The sequence below is a fragment of the Pseudonaja textilis genome, chromosome 6 (genome assembly GCF_049901715.1).
Source record: "Pseudonaja textilis isolate UNSWEBS1 chromosome 6, rPseTex1.2, whole genome shotgun sequence".
In the NCBI taxonomy this organism is placed as follows: Eukaryota; Metazoa; Chordata; class Lepidosauria; order Squamata; family Elapidae; genus Pseudonaja; species Pseudonaja textilis.
In genome coordinates, this window is record NC_141995.1 from 29,434,383 (window position 1) to 29,452,811 (window position 18,429).

The following is an 18,429-nucleotide window of genomic DNA, read 5'->3' on the forward strand; positions in this document are numbered from 1 at the left end:
CAAGTAACATTTTGGGAATGTCTATGCAATTGCCAGATAAATGCAGATGAGAAAAATAAATAGGTAAATAAATAAATATCAGCATTCACTTTCTATAACAGGGAACCAGATCACCAGTGACCTTGGGGTCTGGCTGCTGCTTCAGAATGCCAAGTTGGTCTGCAATAAATCTCGCTCATTCATGATCTTATTATGGATGAGAGTGTTGATCTGACATGCATTAAAAAGTCCTGGTTAGGCCAGAAAGGTTACCCAAAGTTACCCATGGGTCCTTGGTGCTCCCTGACCTTGGTGGTTTTCTTGCCAATAGTCCTTTACCAAACTAGGCACAAAGTCAGTGTACTAATGATGTTATCTAGTTTGGTGATGAAATGTCTGCAAGGAAACCACCAAGCTCAGAGAACAGAAAAGACCCCACAGTTCAATTCTGAGCTACAAATACTTTCTTCTACTGTATTATCCTTTCAGAATTGTACACAAGTAAGTTTTGGCTATACATAAACTGAGACCCCAGGGGAAGACAGTAATGACTATTGTTATCTGAGTTGTTGAGGATCAGAAGGTCTGCTTTATGGATATTTGGATGAGAGATTGTCTGGTTGAAGATAGGTTTTACGGGAACAGTTAGGATGGCTGATGTTGCATTATACTTCCTGCAGCTCAGTATCATTCCTTCCTGAATTGCCAGATTTTTTTTCTAGGTTGGCTTCAGAAACCCAGGGTTGTTAGTTAGTAGGGATTTTAATTTGTTATTAAGTTTAAGAGTTCATGCTCTTCATAGCAAAGATGGAACTGTTCCAAATCATAGACGGTGTGGTGCATATTAGTGGTAAAATGAGATGTGTTTTTCTCTGGGCCAATTGCAATGTGGTATGTTATTGAATTATACTATTATCAGTCTGTTGCCATGGACAGATCTCTTTGATTGTCATTTGGTTGATAATGTCACCCCATCCTGCTAGGAGCTAGGGGTTATTAAATTAGCCCTTCCCGGTTTATGAAGTCTATCCTTTACTCCTTTTCATCCTTTTATTCTTATGATCTGTTCTTTTATATTTTTAAATGTTAATTTATTTCTAATCATGAAATGCTCAGTTATAAATGGTTCATATGTTCTTGTGCTTGTAAATAATATGCTCACTATATATTGTAGCGTAGCTTTTACTTTAATTTATTATATCTAAAAATGTGAGAAGGCCAAGAAGTAGACAGATGCCATGTGCAATAGCTATTTCATGCTCAAACTATTTTAGAAAGGGAGTGTGGATCACCTGGCTTGTTTTTATTTATCAATGCTTGGCTCCTTCCTTAGCTGGCATGATTAAATACATTCAATTAAAGAAGCAAAAAACAAACCTTTTACAAATTTCAGTTTTAATCAGTCTTATCTGCAAATCCTGGAATGTGGCCAAAGAGGGGAGTTGGAATGTTGCATTCAGTTTTGGTCACTGTTGTGGAGCGAAGGAACGGACGAGGCTTAGACCAGAGCATACAAGTAACAGACTTTATTCAAGGGAATAAAGGGTTGTCGCATCTGCCAGCTAACAAGGCAGACTGCTAGCGAACAACGAGGCTGGCTCTGCTCGACAGCCGGCTTTTATAGCCGACTGTCAAACGGAGCCAACCAATGGGAGCTGCTGATGCTCCCGCCCAAGCAGCGGACCTGGTTGGGAACTCCAACCAGTCCCAAAGACATAACACCCCTCCCCCCTAGCTGGGCGCATGCATAGTCTTTGAGGTATGATGGTGGACTGCGTTGGCGACCCGAACATCGAAGCTCAGGGGAACTGCTGGTGGGCATCGAGTCCATGGAGCACTGCTCCGAGGCCGCCGTGGTGTCCTCTTGGTTTGGCACTGGATCCTGGGAATGAGATGTCTCCCCTCGTTCGGGCTGGCTCGGCAGAACGTCTCGGTCTGGATGGTCGGTGCTCCTGCTGGGTGGATGTGATGGAAATTCGGGTCGGCAGTCTAGGTCCGTTTTCGGCTCACTCTGTTCGAATGGGAATGTCTGGTCCCTCAGGAGACTCCCTTCTGGAAACTGGGCGAGGACTCGAGGGCTGGCTGGTGGATTCGGCTCACCGCTGGTCCGGTCATTCTGCTGCCTGCGTAGTTGGTCCAGGTGCCTCCGCCACACGCGACCGTCTTCTAATTGTACCCAGTAGGACCTTGGACTGGTGATAGCCACGATCTGTCCTGGCACCCACAATGGATCCCCTGCGTAGTTCCTTGCAAAGACTGGGTCCTGCAAGGCAAAGTCTTGCACCTGGCTGTCAGAGCCCAAAGGGGTATTAGGGCAGTAATGAGGATGTAGCCTGTCAAGAGTAGTCCTTAAACATCTCCCCATTAAGAGTTCAGCCGGGGATTTGTTAGTGCTAGTGCATGGGGTTGTATGCTGGCTGAGGAGAAAACGGGATAACTTGGAATGCCAGTTTTCCTGACCGAATCTGGCTAGTGCCTCCTTAGCCGACCTGACAGCTCTCTCCGCCATCCCATTACTATCAGGGTGAAAGGGGGCCGTGAGGACGTGTCTGATGCCCAGATTTGTGACATACATGCTAAATTCGCAGGACGTGAACTGCAGCCCGTTGTCAGAGACTATCGTGTCTGGGAGCCCATAAGTCACAAAGAGTCGGGTCAGGGCTTTGACAACTGCCTGTGTGGTGGTCGTGGGGAGCAAGGCAACGTCTATCCATTTAGAATATGAATCCACGACCACCAAGAAAGTCTTGCCATGCACAGGCCCGGCCAGGTCGATGTGTAACCGTGACCATGGGGCATTGGCGCTTTCCCACTTTGTGGGTGAGGCTGCTGGTGGGGCTGCCCTAGATTCCTGACAGGGTTTACAGGAGCTTACCCACTCTGCGATCTGATCGTCCATCCCGGGCCACCATACGTAACTGCGAGCCAATGCCTTCATTCGCACGATACCTGGATGGCCCTCGTGCAGTACCTTCAGTATGGGCATGAGTGGTTGGGATGACGACTCTGGTACCCCACAGCAGGCATCCCTGGAGTTTTGATAATTCCTGTTGACGTGTTTTAAATGGGACAAAGTCAACTGAACACTTTGTTTCCGGCCACCCCCTCCCCACCCAGTCCAGAACCTGGGCGATTATTTTATCTTTCTTGGAGTGTGCCGCGATGTCATCTGCAGTCACAGGTAGCTTAAGTTCGTTGACTTCGAAGATCGCGTGCACCGGAGCTGGGTCTTCAACTGGGGTCGGTAATGGGCAGCGGCTGAGAGCATCTGCGTGGCTTAAAGTCTTACCGGGGCGATAGACCAGCTTGAACGAATAGGCCGCCAGGAACAATGTCCATCTAGTCATCCTGGGGGACAGAACTTGAGGAGTTTGCCTGTCCCCCGATAAAAGTCCCAAAAGTGGCTTGTGGTCGGTAATGAGTTCGAAATGGTGGCCAAAAGGAATTCGTGGAATTTTTTGACTGCCGCTACTGCAGCCAGAGCCTCCTTATCAATCTGGCTGTAGTTTCTTTCAGTCATGGAAAGGGTCCTGGAGAAAAAAGCAATTGGCACCTCGGTGCCATTGGGGAGTCTGTGACTTAGGACAGCTCCTATCCCGAAAGGGGATGCGTCAGTGGCCAAGACCAAGGGAAGCCGTTGGTTGAACTGAATTAAAACGGCGTCAGAGGTGAGCAGAGATTTGATCGCTTTAAATGCATGGGATTCTTTGGGGCCCCAGTGCCACGGAGTGTCTTTATCTAATAACCTGTGTAAAGGTTCAGCGACTGAAGCTTTGTGTGGTAAGAACGAAGCGTAGAAATTTAATAAACCCAGGAAGGCTTGTAGTTCCGTTTTATTGGTAGGTGTGGGTGCCTCGTGGATGGCTTTTACTTTTGACTCCACTGGGTGGATGCCTGAGGCGTCTAGTCTATATCCTAAAAAGTCCACCTGTCTAGTGGTGATGGTGCACTTCTCCCGTTTGAGTTTGAGACCATGCTGTCTAAACTTCTCCAATACTGCTCTGACCCTCTGGAGGAGCTGGGGCCTGTCCATAGCTGAGACCAAAATATCGTCAAAGTAGGGGACTACTCCTGGAAGACCTTGGAGAATTCTCTCCATTAGTGACTGAAAAATACCTGGGGCCACGCTAATGCCAAATTGGAGGCGTTTGCACCTAAATGCCCCTCTATGCGTTACTATGGTTTGTAAGTCTGCTGTGTGGCTGTCGACAGGGAACTGTTGATATGCCTGTGACATGTCTAGCTTGGCAAAAATGGTGCCGGGTTCGAAAGTGTGCAATAGGTGTTGGATGACTGGAACGGGGTATGCGCTAACCTGGAGATAACGGTTAAGTGTCGTCTTGTAGTCAGCACAAATTCTCAAACTACCATCCTTTTTGAGTGGGGTGACAATGGGGGTCTCCCACTTGGCGAAATCTGTGGGTTCAATTACCCCTTGTTTGAGAAGTTTGTCTAGTTACGCGTCTAATTTGGGGCGGATGGCGAAAGGTACTCTACGGAATTTCAGGCGGACAGGAACTGCCTGGGGGTCTACAGAGAAAGAGATGGGTGTGCCATTGTAGCAACCCAGCTCGCTACTGAAAACATCTGAATAATCAGAGAACAATGTGTCTACATCAGAAGTTGAGACAGCATGGATTCCTGTTATATTAAGGCCAAGAGAGGGAAACCAATCTAACCCCAGAAGACTAGGGAGGGTACCATTAACCACCACTAAAGGCAAATGGCCTTTGAAGGTTTGGAATTTAACAAGGAACTTGCCTTTCCCGAGGACAGGGATGTTCTTGCCTTGATAGTCTCTCAGAGTGAGGTAGCACTTTTGCAGCTGCTTCCTGGTCAGTCTGGGTTGAATCTTTTTCAGCGTATCCCAGGAGATGATTGAGAGCGCTGAACCGGTGTCCACCTCCATGGTACAAGGTCTACCTTCTGGGAAAGAGAGAGTTTAATCTTATTAGGAGTTTGGGACGTGTGGTTGGCGTGGTAACACGTGTAACAGTCTTCTACTTGCCTTTGGAGGCTAGGAGATGAGGGAAACTTCTGGGGAGGAGCACGTGCTGCCTGGCAGACTCTTGCAAGGTGACCTTTCTTGTGGCAGTTAAGGCAGCTGGCGTTTCTGAATCTGCAAGATGCCCGGGAATGGGAACCCCCGCAGGTTAGGCACAAAGGGATCTGTTGTGGGCCACTGCTGTTTCTCTGTCTCGCTCCTACCTGTGGCTGTTTCAGCTGCTTTAGGCAATGGACATCTGCAATTTCAGAGGGGTCAGCTTCGCTCATCACCTCCTCTGAGTGAACGGTGGAAGTGCCAGGCTTTGGCGCGGTGCCTTGAATCTCAGCTGCTGACTGGACGGACAGTTCAGCAGCTAGGGCTTCCTCCACCGCTTGGGAAAGATTTAGATCTTTCCTGGCCAGTAGACATCGTTGGAGTCTCTGATCTCTTACCCCGCAGACGAGTTGGTCAAGAAGCATGTCGTCTAAGTAGTTCTTGAACTCGCATTGAAGAGCGGCTGTCCTCAGGGCTGCCATGTACTGGTTGATGGATTCCCCCTCGGCTTGCTTCCTCATCCTGAACGCGAAACGCGATCTGTGAAGGTTTTGGGGAATAATGGTTAGAGAGTGTTTCCTGTATTTCGTTCCACGGGACGTTTCTGATCTCACATGCGAAGAGCGCCGTGGTGGTGTCGAAGACCTCAGCCCCACAGTAGCTTAGGAAGTATGACTTCTTCCTATGTTCCGCAGCATCAGCCAGACCAATGGCATCCAGGAAGTGATTGAAGCGGTTCTTATAGGAGTCCCATTTTTCCTCACTGGGTTTGAATGGTGGGAATGCCGGATTGGCATTCATTTTGGGACCCTCAGTCTCTTGGCAGAATAGGCTGTCTCTCTGGGTGGTCGTGGCCCTTTGGATTTGCGCTTATTCCGAGCGCTGGCGGCTGCGGCTGCAGCGCCCAAGACTCACTCTCTGAGTTTCAGCCTCGTGAAGGCAGTTTAAATTTCGCGCTCTCTGTGCGCATTGGCGTGTGGCTAACAGCGCCGTACTAGCTTCAATGACTTCAGCTCAGTGGTAACGGTTGAAATTCGTGCTCTCATTGGGGAGCGTTGGCGACTGTGGCTACAGTGCCGTGCTTTGCTTGCGAGATTTGAATTCAAACGACAGCGGTTTGAATTACGCGCTCTTTTGCGAGCGAGGCGGCTGAGGCTGTCAGCGCCGTGACTTTCAGCTCCGATCGCAGCGGTTTGACTCGAGCTCTCTGTGAGCGAGGCAGCTACGATTCAACACCGTGGTTTCAGTTCTTTTGGCTTTGGGTGCTTCTGGCTAGCCTGTATGTCACATCCCACCCTCGTCGCCAGTGTTGTGGAGCGAAGGAATGGACGAGGCTTAGACCAGAGCATACAAGTAACAGACTTTATTCAAGGGAATAAAGGGTTGTCGCATCTGCCAGCTAACAAGGCAGACTGCTAGCGAACAACGAGGCTGGCTCTGCTCGACAGCCGGCTTTTATAGCCGACTGTCAAACGGAGCCAACCAATGGGAGCTGCTGATGCTCCCGCCCAAACAGCGGACCTGGTTGGGAACTCCAACCAGTCCCAAAGACATAACAGTCACCATGATATAAAATGATGTTGAGACTTTAGAAAGAGTGCCAGAAGAGCAACAAAGGTGTTAAGGGGAATAGAGACAAAAACATGAAGAATTGGGTGTGTCTAGTTTAATGAAAGAAATAATTAGGGTGAAAGGGTAGTAATGTTCTGATACTTGAGGGCTGCCAACCTATTCTCCAAAACACCTGAAGACAGGACAAGTGACAATAGATGAAAACTAATCAATGAGAGAACTAACCCCCAAATAAGGAGAAATTTCCTGACAATTAGAACAATCAGTGGAACTGCTTACATTCAGAAGTTGTGGTTGCTCCAACACTGGAGCTTTTAAAGGAGAGATTGGAAACCATTTGTCTGAAATGGTATAAAGCCTCTTGCGTGAGCAGGGGTTTGAACCAGAAAATCTCCAAGACCCCTTCTAACTCTTATTCAGTGACCAGGAAAGAGGGAAGGAAAGAGATGAAATGTATGTTGGGATATCCTTATCCAAATGATTTCTTACATATTTGTATTGTAGATGTGCAAAAAATGGCAGAGTGGAATTTGTATCATGATGTCATGAGCCATATTTCATTATTTTGGCTAGCTACAGACATTTGTGTCCTGGATTAATATTTACAGTCACTGAAGCTATCTGACAGATTTTGACATAGTATTTGATTCAAAGGTATCTAGAATATAAGTAAAAAATTAGTAGACCAGCAAAATACTGTTGATATAATATATTTAGATTTCAGCAAAGCATTCGACAAAGTAGACCACAACCTGCTTCTTAGTAAGCTAGAAAAAAGTAGAATAGATAGCACCACGACTAGTTGGACTCACAGCTGGCTAACAAACTGTACTCAGTGGGGAATCCTTAATGGGTCCAAGTCTACATGGAGGGAAGTAAGCAGTGGGGTGCCACAAGGTTCTATCTTAGGCCCAGTACTCTTCAATATCTTCATTAACGACTTAGATGAGGGAATAGAAGGGGAACTTACCAAATTTGCAGATGATACTAAGCTGGCAGGAATAGCTAACACCCAAGAAGATAGGCTCAAGATCCAAATGGATCTTGACAGACTAGAACACTGGGCCTATCTAACAAAATGAAATTCAATGTAGAGAAGTCCTACACTTAGGCAAGAAAAACCAAAAGTACACATATAGACTGGGTGAAACCAGGCTCAATAGCAGTAACTGTGAGAGGGATCTTGGAGTCTTAGTGGACAACCAGCTAAATATGAGCCAGCAGTGTGCAGCAGCAGCCAAAAAAGCTAATGCAATCCTAAATTGCATTAACAGAGGGATACAATCAAGATCAAGGGAAGTACTAATACTACTCTATAAAGCCTTAGTAAGACCACACCTAAAGTACTGCATCCAGTTTTGTTCACCACACTATCAAAAAGATGTTGAGACTCTAGAAAAAGTACAGAGAAGAGCAACCAGGATGATTAGGGACTGGAAAATAAAACATATGAAGAATGGTTACAGGAACTGGACATGGCTAATCTAGTGAAAAGAAAGACTAAGGGAGACATGATAGCAGACTTCCAATATTTGAGGGGCCGCCACAGGGAGGAAGGGGTCAAGCTATTTTCTAAAGCGCTTGTAGGCCAGGCAAGGAATAATGGATGGAAACTGAACAAGGAGAGATTTAAACTGGAAATAAGGAGAAACTTTCTTTTAAACAGAGTTTTTATTTTTACAACAGACATACAAACAAAACATAAAAACATAAAACCCTCTTTCAATTATATACATAAAATGTATCAGTTGGTTACAATCTCTTGTGCTGTCCTTTTTTACCATTACTCACAAGTTATATAAATTCTCACCTTATCAGTTGAGCTTGTGCTTATGTAATATCAATTATTAAACATTCATTTGACTATTTTTCCATCATTTTATACGAGATATTCAAATTTTCATTATGATTTAATCTTATACATTCATCCAATGGTTATATATTTTATATTGTATCCTATATCTATCTATTAACTTTTATTGTAAGGCTTACTAATCTATTTCTTTACCATGTCTTTTTATCTAACCATTGATAAAATAAATCCCATATCATATAAAATTATTTATCCTCTTGTTCTCTAATTTCAAATGTCAATTTAGTCTTTTCAGCACAGTCCATGATTTTCTTAATAATTTCCTCCTGCATAGGTATTTTTTCATTTTTCCAATTCTTAGAAAATACAATTCTAGCTGCTGTTAAAACATTTACAATCAAATATTTCAATTCTTTACAATATATTTCTGGTATAATTCCTAATAAAAATATCTCAGGTTTAAAGTCTATGTGTTGTTTTGTCATTTTTTCCAACCATGTGTGGATTATAGTCCAATATCTTTTTGCATCTGAGCATGTCCACTACATGTGGTAATATGAACCAAGGTATCTGATGACATTTCCAACATTTATCTGATTTATTCTTGAACATCCTCTCAATACTCGTTGGGGTAAGTGCCACCTGTAAAACATCTTATACAAATTTTCTTTATATGCAGTTGACATTGTCATTTTATAATTTTGAGACCACAATTTTTGCCATTTATCTAAGTCAATCCCATATCCGAAATTTTTCCCACACACAATCATTGTTTCTTTTACTTGTTCTTCCTCTAATTGAAAATCTAGCAAATCTCCATAAAGTTTTTTGATTACTTTTTCATCAGTACCTGTCAAAATTTTATCCAGATCAGTCACCTTATTATAGATACCTTCTGTTTTAACATCTTTATCAAATCTAGATTATATTTGCAAATATGAAAACCAATTCATTTTTACACCTTGTTCTTCCAATGCTTGCATAGATTTAAGTTCACCCTTTTCATTCAGTATCTCACCATATCTAACTGTTTGTTCCTTTTTATATATTATTGGATAGGAAAGAGTTTCAATAGTAGATAACCATAGTGGAATTCTTAAATAATATTGCTTTTTTATCTTCTCCCAGTTTAGAAATAATGCTTCTCGAATATAATGTCTTCTAAAATACCCCTGAGTTTTAGTTCCCTTATACCAGAGGAAGGCATGCCACCCTAACAGCAGGTCATGTCCTTCTAAATTCAAAGTCTAGTATTCCTTAGTGTTATCCATTCCTTTACCCACATCAGACTCATCACTTGGTAGTATAATTCCCAATTAGGCAAAGCAAATCCTCCTCTTATTCTTGCATCTTATAGCAATTTAAGTTTTATTCTCATTTTCTTCCCCTGCCAAATGTATTTTAGCACTTTTTTGTTTAAATCTTCAAAAAATTCGTTCCCTAATCTGATGGGAAATGTCTGGAATAAGTATAAGATTCTAGGCAATACATTCATCTTAATTGTATATATTCTCCCAATCAGTGATAATTGTAAATTTTCCCATTTTATCAAGTCTGTCGCAAACTATTTTTTTAAGTTTGAGATAATTGTCCTCCTTAAGTGTGCTACATCTTGGTGTTATATGTATCCCTAAATATTTAACCTTGTTTGTGACCTGGATCCCCAAAACTTCCTCCAATTCTTTCTTTCATCCTACTAACATGTTCTCTGCTAAAATCTTTGTTTTATCTTTATTTATTTTCAAACCTGCTACTTTCCCATACTCTTCTATCTTTCCTATCAGTTTAGGTCTAGACTCCAATGGATCCTCTACTGTAAATACCAGGTCATCTGCAAAAGCTTGTAATTTATACTCTTCTTTTTTAATGTTCATTCCTTTTATTTCTTTTTCTTCTCTGATGTTCTTATTCAGAACTTCCAGTGTTAACACAAACAACAGAAGCGACAGTGGAAAGCCTTGTCTAGTCCCTTTTCTTATATCTATAAAGTCTGTTAACTCTCCATTTATCACAACCTTTGCAGTTTATTTATGATATATCATTTCTATGGCTTGAATAAATTTTTTACCAATTGTAACAGCATAAAATGCCAATTCACATTATCAAAGGCTTTTTGTGCATCTAAAAACATCAGAGCCATTTGTTTTTCGGGATGTGCCTCATAGTATTCCAGTGTATCTAAATTTATTCTCATATTATCCTTAATCTGTCTCTTCAGCAGAAATCCATTTTGATTAGGGTGAATAAAATTGTTTAAGTATCTTTTCAGTCTTTTTTCCAGAATTGAAGCAAAAAATTTATAATCTGAATTTAATAGTGATATAGGTCTGTAGATTTTAACTTGCTGTGGGTCTGTGTCCTCCTTCGGTACAAGTGTGATATATGCTTCTGACCATGTTTTGGGTATTCTTTTCTTTGTCATAACTTCATTCTAATTTCTAATAAGTGAAGATTCAATGTTTCCTGGAATGTCTTATAAAATTCCACTGGCAAACCATCTGGACTTGGTGCTTTCCCAATGTTTTGCTTTTTTAAAGCTTCTGTTAATTCCATCATTGTTATGTTACTTTCTAACATTATTTCAATATCTTAGGGTATCTGGGGCAAATTTGCTTCCTGTAAGTATTGTTGAATTCTTTCTTCCTGAACATTCTCTTGATGGTACAGTTTTCCATAGTAATCTTGAATATTTTTTTTCTTCTCCACATTTCCATAGCATACATGTCCTTGTTCATTTATCAATTGATTTATTCTTCTTGAGTCTCTTTCCTTTCTCAATTTATATGCTAGCCATCTGTCTGGTTTGTTTGTATCTTCAAAATAGTTCTGCTTAGCATTTTTAATTTTTTGTGCTATTTCTTCTTTTTCCTTTAGCCCCATTTTATGTTTAGCTATGTCTGTTTTAATTTTAATGTCCTTTTTTGTGGAAATTTCTGTAGTTCTTTTTCCAACTTCTTGTAGTCATCTTCCAATATTTTAAAGATTTTTTTCTGTTTTATATTTCTTTTCCTTGTATAGTCCATTATCAAGCCTCTTGTATAAGCCTTCATCATGTCCCAGAGGTTCTGTATTGATGTATCCTCTTTTGTATTTTCTTTAAAGAAAAAAGTCAATTCTCTCTCAATTTTCTATTTAAAGTCTTTTTCCTTTAATATTGTATTATTTAAAGTCCATCTAGATCTCCTTTTTTGTCCTTTCCATATAAGTGTTATTGGATTGTGATCCGCCCAGGTACTTGCTTCTATTTCAATGTCTTGTATGTTAGAAAGCAATTCTGTTGACATCCATATCATATCTATTCTAAACCATGATGCATGTCTATTTGAACCCTTTTCTTCTTCTATATTTTGAAATCTAAGATAGAATTCTGATCTATCAATTTCCCATCCCAACAATTGCAGAGATTTGTCCTTATCTCTTCCCACTTCTCTCAATCTAGTATCCATATCTCCAATCTTCTTATCTCTTTGTACATCTTGTTCTTCAATTTTCTTGATTCTGTCCTCATATTGCATCATCATCTGTTGAATATTTTCAATTTTCTCATCTGTCTTTTCAGTTTTTTGCTCAATATTCTCCGTTCTCTTTTCAATATTATCTGTTTTTACTTGTATCTTTTGAATTTCTTGCATAATCATCTGCAGTGTCACTTCTTTCTCCTTCTCTAGTTGTAACATCACCTGTATTGATTGTTGTCCTCCAGATGGTGAGGAAGAAGTCAGGATTGAAGAAGCTGAGGCTGATATCTTTCTGCTCATCTTAGAGTACTTAATAGAAAAATTGGAAAGAAAAAGCAAGACAAGCCAATTGCCACTCCAGTAAAAAAAAAAAAGCAAAAAAGGGAAAGGAAAAGAAGAAAAAATATAAAATGGAAAAAGGATGAAAAAATTTAAAAAAAATAGGACAAAATTTAAAAAGACAGAAATTTGTATGTTCCCCTTGCTAAAAAGGAAAAACAAAAGGAGGAGGGAGGGAGAAAAAAAGTAGTCTTATTCTTGCATCAAAGGACTCAAGTCCAAATATAAAAATCCAACTGGGGGGGGGGGGGCAGTGTGAATAGAAAAAAAAAGGGAAGAGAACATGCAATTTTGTCAATAAGAAAAGCACTGCCACTATATGTTGGAGGCTCTTTACTAAATCAAAAAACAAAATTTCCAATTCTCTTTTCAAGGTCACTTCAATCTTCTTTCTTCAATTTCAGATCCAGATTCCAGCTATCTGTAGTTCCACAGAAGAGCACCTGCAAACAATCTACATGCTCTTCCCACTAGCTTTTCAATGAAAAGCACAAGAGTCCTTGAATGTAACACCAAATGTCTCAACAAGAAAGAAAGAAAGAAAGAAAGAAAGAAAGAAAGAAAGAAAGAAAGAAAGAAAGAAAGAAAGAAAAACAATGTATCCAAGCCTCCAGATGGCAGCGCTACTTATTTCCCTTTCCTTCCCCTTCCACTCTAATATTAAAACCAGGAATAGAAAAAATTAAAAAATTCTAAAATTATTAAAGATAAAAAAAGAGAAAAAAAAACCTTCTCCAAAGAGTTATTTTGAAAGGAAAAAATAAAAATTAAAAAGGAAAGACCAGTCCAGTTTAAAAATTGAAAAGTTTTTACAAAATCCAAAGTTCCAATAAAAAGAAAGAAAAAACCTTCAGGTTTAATTTGTGCTTAATCTCGCCACTTAGGCACTTTTATCTTCACTTTTAAATTTAATTTTTAGTCTTTTAGGGTGTTCTCTCCAGAAAAAAATAAGTAGAAAATTATCTCACCAAACTGACACACTTTCTTTCCAGCTTTCTTCTGTTCTGGAGCTGTCCCAGCTTCAGCAGCTTTAATGGCTGCCTCTCCGCTGCTGGAAAAAAGGGTTTCTCCTGGATCTATCAGGGACTTTGCGATGTCCCTGGGATCGACAGGATGTGCCTCCTCAGTCACCATCTCTACGGGATGGTTTAGGTCTGTTGGGACCGTCCTGCAATGGAGATATCAACAGTGATCTTAGAGCTTAAAGATCACATGCTGTACCACCACGACATCAGCTCCGCCCTCCAAGGAGAAACTTTCTGACAGTGAGAACAATCAACCAATGGAACAGCTTGCCCTCAGAAGTTGTGGGAGTGCCATCACTTGAGACCTTCAAGAAGAGATTGGACTGCCATTTGTCAGAAATGGTGTAGGGACTCCCACTTGGGCAGGGGTTGGACTAGATGACCTATAAGATCCCTTCCAACTCTGATTATCTGTTATCTGTTAAAATATGAATTTGATATTTACAAACAGGAGAATATTTATTATCCTTTTTTGAACAAACACTGGGAGAGTCCTTGGTAATCCTAAATTTTCACACCTACAAATCATGTCCCATCTGTCATCTAAAACATTTAACATAGCACAGACAAGATTATATCCCCACATTTTCAGGTCAATGTTTGCATGTATTCATGGATAATATGCAAGGAGGTTTTACTGCCATGATGGACAATGTGTGATGACCTGTAATCTCTCAAAATAACCCAAAACCCAAAACATATATTAAAGTCCGGTAAAGCCTTCAACTTAACTTCACTGTTTTATTAGGCACAGTTTAAAATCACAAAAGTAAATAATGATATATAATAATAACATGATCACAGTTTAATTTTATTTTTTTTGCCTTTTGGAGTCGGTTGGGAGGGTGTAAGGATCAGAACAGGCCCTATAAATCTTAACCATTATTTTGTCCTTAAAATAAATGAAAAAGGGAAAAAAAATGTTCAATTTTGTGGCAGAAGATTGGGATTTTTTAGGATTAAAATGGACACTTTAAACCACTGAAAACCTTAAAGGATGCATTGCAATCGCCTTAAATCACAAAAAAGGGAAAGAATCAATCCAATTTTGAATAGATTTTAAGGGTGATTAAAAAAAAGAAATTGCAAAAGAGATGTTGGGAGCTATTGACCATAAACATTTGGATTGTATTATTTTGAAAGCACCCCTATAAAATCTTATATTAACTAGATTTAACAATTGGTTTCATTGGGGTTCATTCTCAATTAAGAGGCAAAAGGAAACAAACTTGGATATGCATATTTTGAGAGAAAGTAGATATTTTCCACTATTAACTTTTGCTTTCAACTTTCCCAATAATGAAAAAATACTGTATAAAAATGTATATATGTTTTCCCAATGGATGAAAACAAAATTGTTTTCAGATATTTTTAAAAAAGAATAACTTTTTTCATTCACTATTATTGCAGGTTGAACAAATGTGACAGTTATGGATTAAACTCAAATCAATAAGAGTTCCTTTCAGTTCAATGAAATTTTGATTATCTTTTATTTTTCTTCAAACTGCTTTTAGTGCAACAGAAGCATGTACATTAATCTTAGTTTTGACTATGCAGGATATTTGTTTTTGCAGTTAGATATTAAGACAATAGAAATTTATTCATTGAATGTGTCTGGAAATTTCATTTTATTTCAATGTTTATCTCTTTATCTTACAGTTATGTTTATAAAGAACATATTAAAAAGTTCAGATAAATTCTGTAAATATATTATACATTAAGGTATTGGGAACCTGAGACTTGTGAGGAAATGATTTTTTTCAAAAAAAGGTATTTTTCCTTAATGAAAGAGTGTTAGCATTTTATGCTTCTGTAAATAACGTTTACCCTCTGTGAATGGGAAGTTATTTTAAAATGGTCAGAGAATCATGAACAAATTTATCATAAACTAGTGATAAATGACAGCTTGCCCTTTTTAACATACAAATCTTATACATTAAATATAACATCATCGTCTAGACATTAGTTGTCTCTGAATGAAAACTGCTGAACATATCATTAATAGCAAGACAGAATCATGTATGTCTGCTCTTGGAGAACCAGAATCATGGTCTAAACAAGAGTCTACTCTAAACTATAAGTGATAGAATATAGTTTTTTGTAATAATACTGCAAAACATATTTCTAAACCCCTGGTTTATTCATACATTTTTTATTCCTTCTATCTGTGATTGTTTTTTTTTATATGTAATATAAAGTACATATTTATTTAAAAAAATCACCATTGTCATTGAGAGAAAAGGAGCAGGAGGAGGAGGACAAGCAGGTGGAGGAGGAGCAGGACGAGGAGGAGAGGAAGAATGACAGGCAGGGTGGTTTAGTCTAAATTACGTATTCAGTAAAAATGCCACTGCCTGTAAAGGCAGAGACTAGAGAAGTTGAAGAGTACTTAGTTGAATGAGAGGTACCACAAGGAGGATGTTCTACTAAGGTTGGGCTTCTGTAAAGGGCAGATGGCATCATATTTTCAAAATTGTACACACAATTATTCCATAGGTGCAGCTTCAGTTACATGATTGTATCTCACACCATCTTTTTGACTTCCCCTGGTCTAGAATATTTACCTGTCTCAAGGATAGGCTGTTACTCAGATTACTTTAGCTTTGTAGCCTGATCAGGACCAGATGTACTTGGGTGGGAACTGGGAACTTTTTGCATTTAAATTCCTACCTGATACTGCTGCTGCAATGACTTCTATTACAGGCCTACTTTTAATATCCTTTGCAGTATTTCCAAATAATGTTGCAGGAAACTGCTTGGATCATTAGACAATAATATTTGCTTTACCCAAATCTCAACTGCCAATACAAAACATGCTTCATCCAAACCAACCTGTAGCTGAGAATACATCTTTGCTTAAAAAGTTTCATCTGAAACATCCTTAGTTTAGTTTTTGCCTCGAGGGACAGGGATTGTAACTAGAATATTAAACAATCAATGTTTTCCCTTTCTGGACTGGTTAATTACTTATCTATTCATCTTTTTTTAACTGATCATTTGGAACACTCATTGCTGTGGTCTTAATACAAAGATGTAGCAAACTTAACGAATGCAAACTAACAAGTTCAAATGAAGATAAATTTTCTACCTAAACAGATTAAGCAAGAATAAGCTATTGCTTTTAAAAGTCAAGACCAGAATTTTGAATTTTACCCATATATAAAAAGTCAATGAGCCTGTTTAAACCTTACTGTGATAAGTTCTATCTGATGACTCCAGTCTTCTTCTTCTTCTTCTTCTTTTTCTTCAGCGTTTGTCTCGCGCTCGGGCGAGGTCCGCTAATGTCCTTGAGTACTGTTTCCACACCTCTCTGTCTGCCACGTGTGTCGGGTCTGCCTTCGCGATCTCTAGATCGGCCTTGATCGTGTCCATCCAGCGTTGTTTAGGTCTACCACGCGGTCTCGCTCCTCCGACAGTCACCTTCATTACAGATTTGATGATGGATTCTTCCTTGGCGCGCTCACGTGGCCGAACCATCGTAGCCGGGACTGCCTCATGACCGTGGGGATAGGCACGACGTTGAACCGTCTACGCACTTCTTCGTTCCTGACGCGATCGAGTAGGGTGAGGCCTACCGACCATCGGAGCATTCGCATCTCCATTATCTGGAGTCTGCTTTCGACTTCTTTGGTCGTCGGCCAGCACTCTGCGCCATATATGGCCACGGGCGCACCACAGAGTTATAGATTTTCGCCTTCAGGCGCATCGCATCTTCTTGTCACAGAGGACGCCCGTGACGGACTTCCATTTGCCCCACGCTGCATTGATCCTGGCTGCCACCTCAGTTTGTAGTAGGCCTTCTTCCCCAAGAGTAGTTCCCAGGTACTTGAAGGTGGAGCGCGCGGTAGCTCCTGCCCGTTCACGTGGATGGAGCCTGTCATTTCATTGTCAGTGGTCAGGTATTCGGACTTCTTTAGGGTTCAGCCGGAGCCCGAACTGCTCGAGGCGGTCGTGCCACTGTTGGACTCGGTGCTCTAGTTCAGCCTTGCACAGGTTGGCCAGGAACACATCATCGGCGTAGAGCAGCGTCCATGGGGCGGGCGTGTACAGGTCGTGTGTGTAATTGTGTCCATCACCAGAATGAACAGCAGTGGTGAGAGAGCAGAGCCCTGGTGTACGCCGACGGTAATATTAAACTCCTCTGATATCCCAGCTGCCGCTTTTACACGGCTTTTGTGACATCTGTATAGGAGTTGGACCCATTGTACGAGCAGCTCAGGCACGCCGTGGTCTCGCAGTGCGTACCAGATGAGATCGTGCGGACTCGGTCGAAGGCCTTTTCCAAGTCTAGGAAGGCGGTGTGGAGCGGGATTTTCTTCTCTCTGTGAGCCTCCATCAGCATCCGCACACCGAAGATGGCGCCGGTGGTGCCGCAGTTCTTGATGAATCCAGCCTGGTTGACGCTGATGTCGACGGTGTCCCAATGCGCTTATCAAGGACGTGTTCAAAGATCTTCATAGTGTGTGACAGTAACCTGACCGGTCTGTAGTTGGAGCAGTCCGCTGGGCTGCCCTTTCCTTCCAGATCGGAACAGTGGTGCTGCGGTACCAGTCGTGTGGCACTTTTCCCGTGGAGAGCGATGTTGTTGAACAGCTCGCACAGCCACAATGCCGAGCCCGGTAGTGCCTTTTTCCAGAAGTCGGCAGGGATGTCGTCTGGTCCTGTTGCCTTACCGTTTTCATGGCCTTGATGGCGTCGGCGACCTCGCTGGCATAAATGCCTGAGACTGGGCCTTCAACTGGGTCACCTCGCGGGGTTCGTGGGTGTGGAACTCCTCGGTGGAGATCTTCTCGAAGTATTGCCGCCACCTCTCCGCAGCGTCTCTGGGGTTGACGATCAAATTTCCCTTTCGTCGTTGATCCCATGAAACTGGTCAATGTCCAGGGTCTTCCTGTGTCTGCTTTTGGCTAGGCGGTAGATCTCATTCTCGCCTTCTCGCGTGTTCAGCTTCTCGTAGATGTCATCGTAGTGGGAGCTTCTGGCTGTCGCTACTGCTTTCTTGGCTGCCTTTTTGGCCGCCTTGTATTCGCAGAGCTTCTCGCTGGTCTTGTCCTGAAGAAAGGCCTTGTAGAGCCGTTTCTTCAGGTGTACGGCATCTTGTACTTCCGGTGTCCAGAGCCATGTATCTCGCTCGATGCGTCTCGCCCTGGCTTGGTGCAACCAAGCTGTTGGCAGCCGGCAGTGTGAACAGTGCTCTTCAGC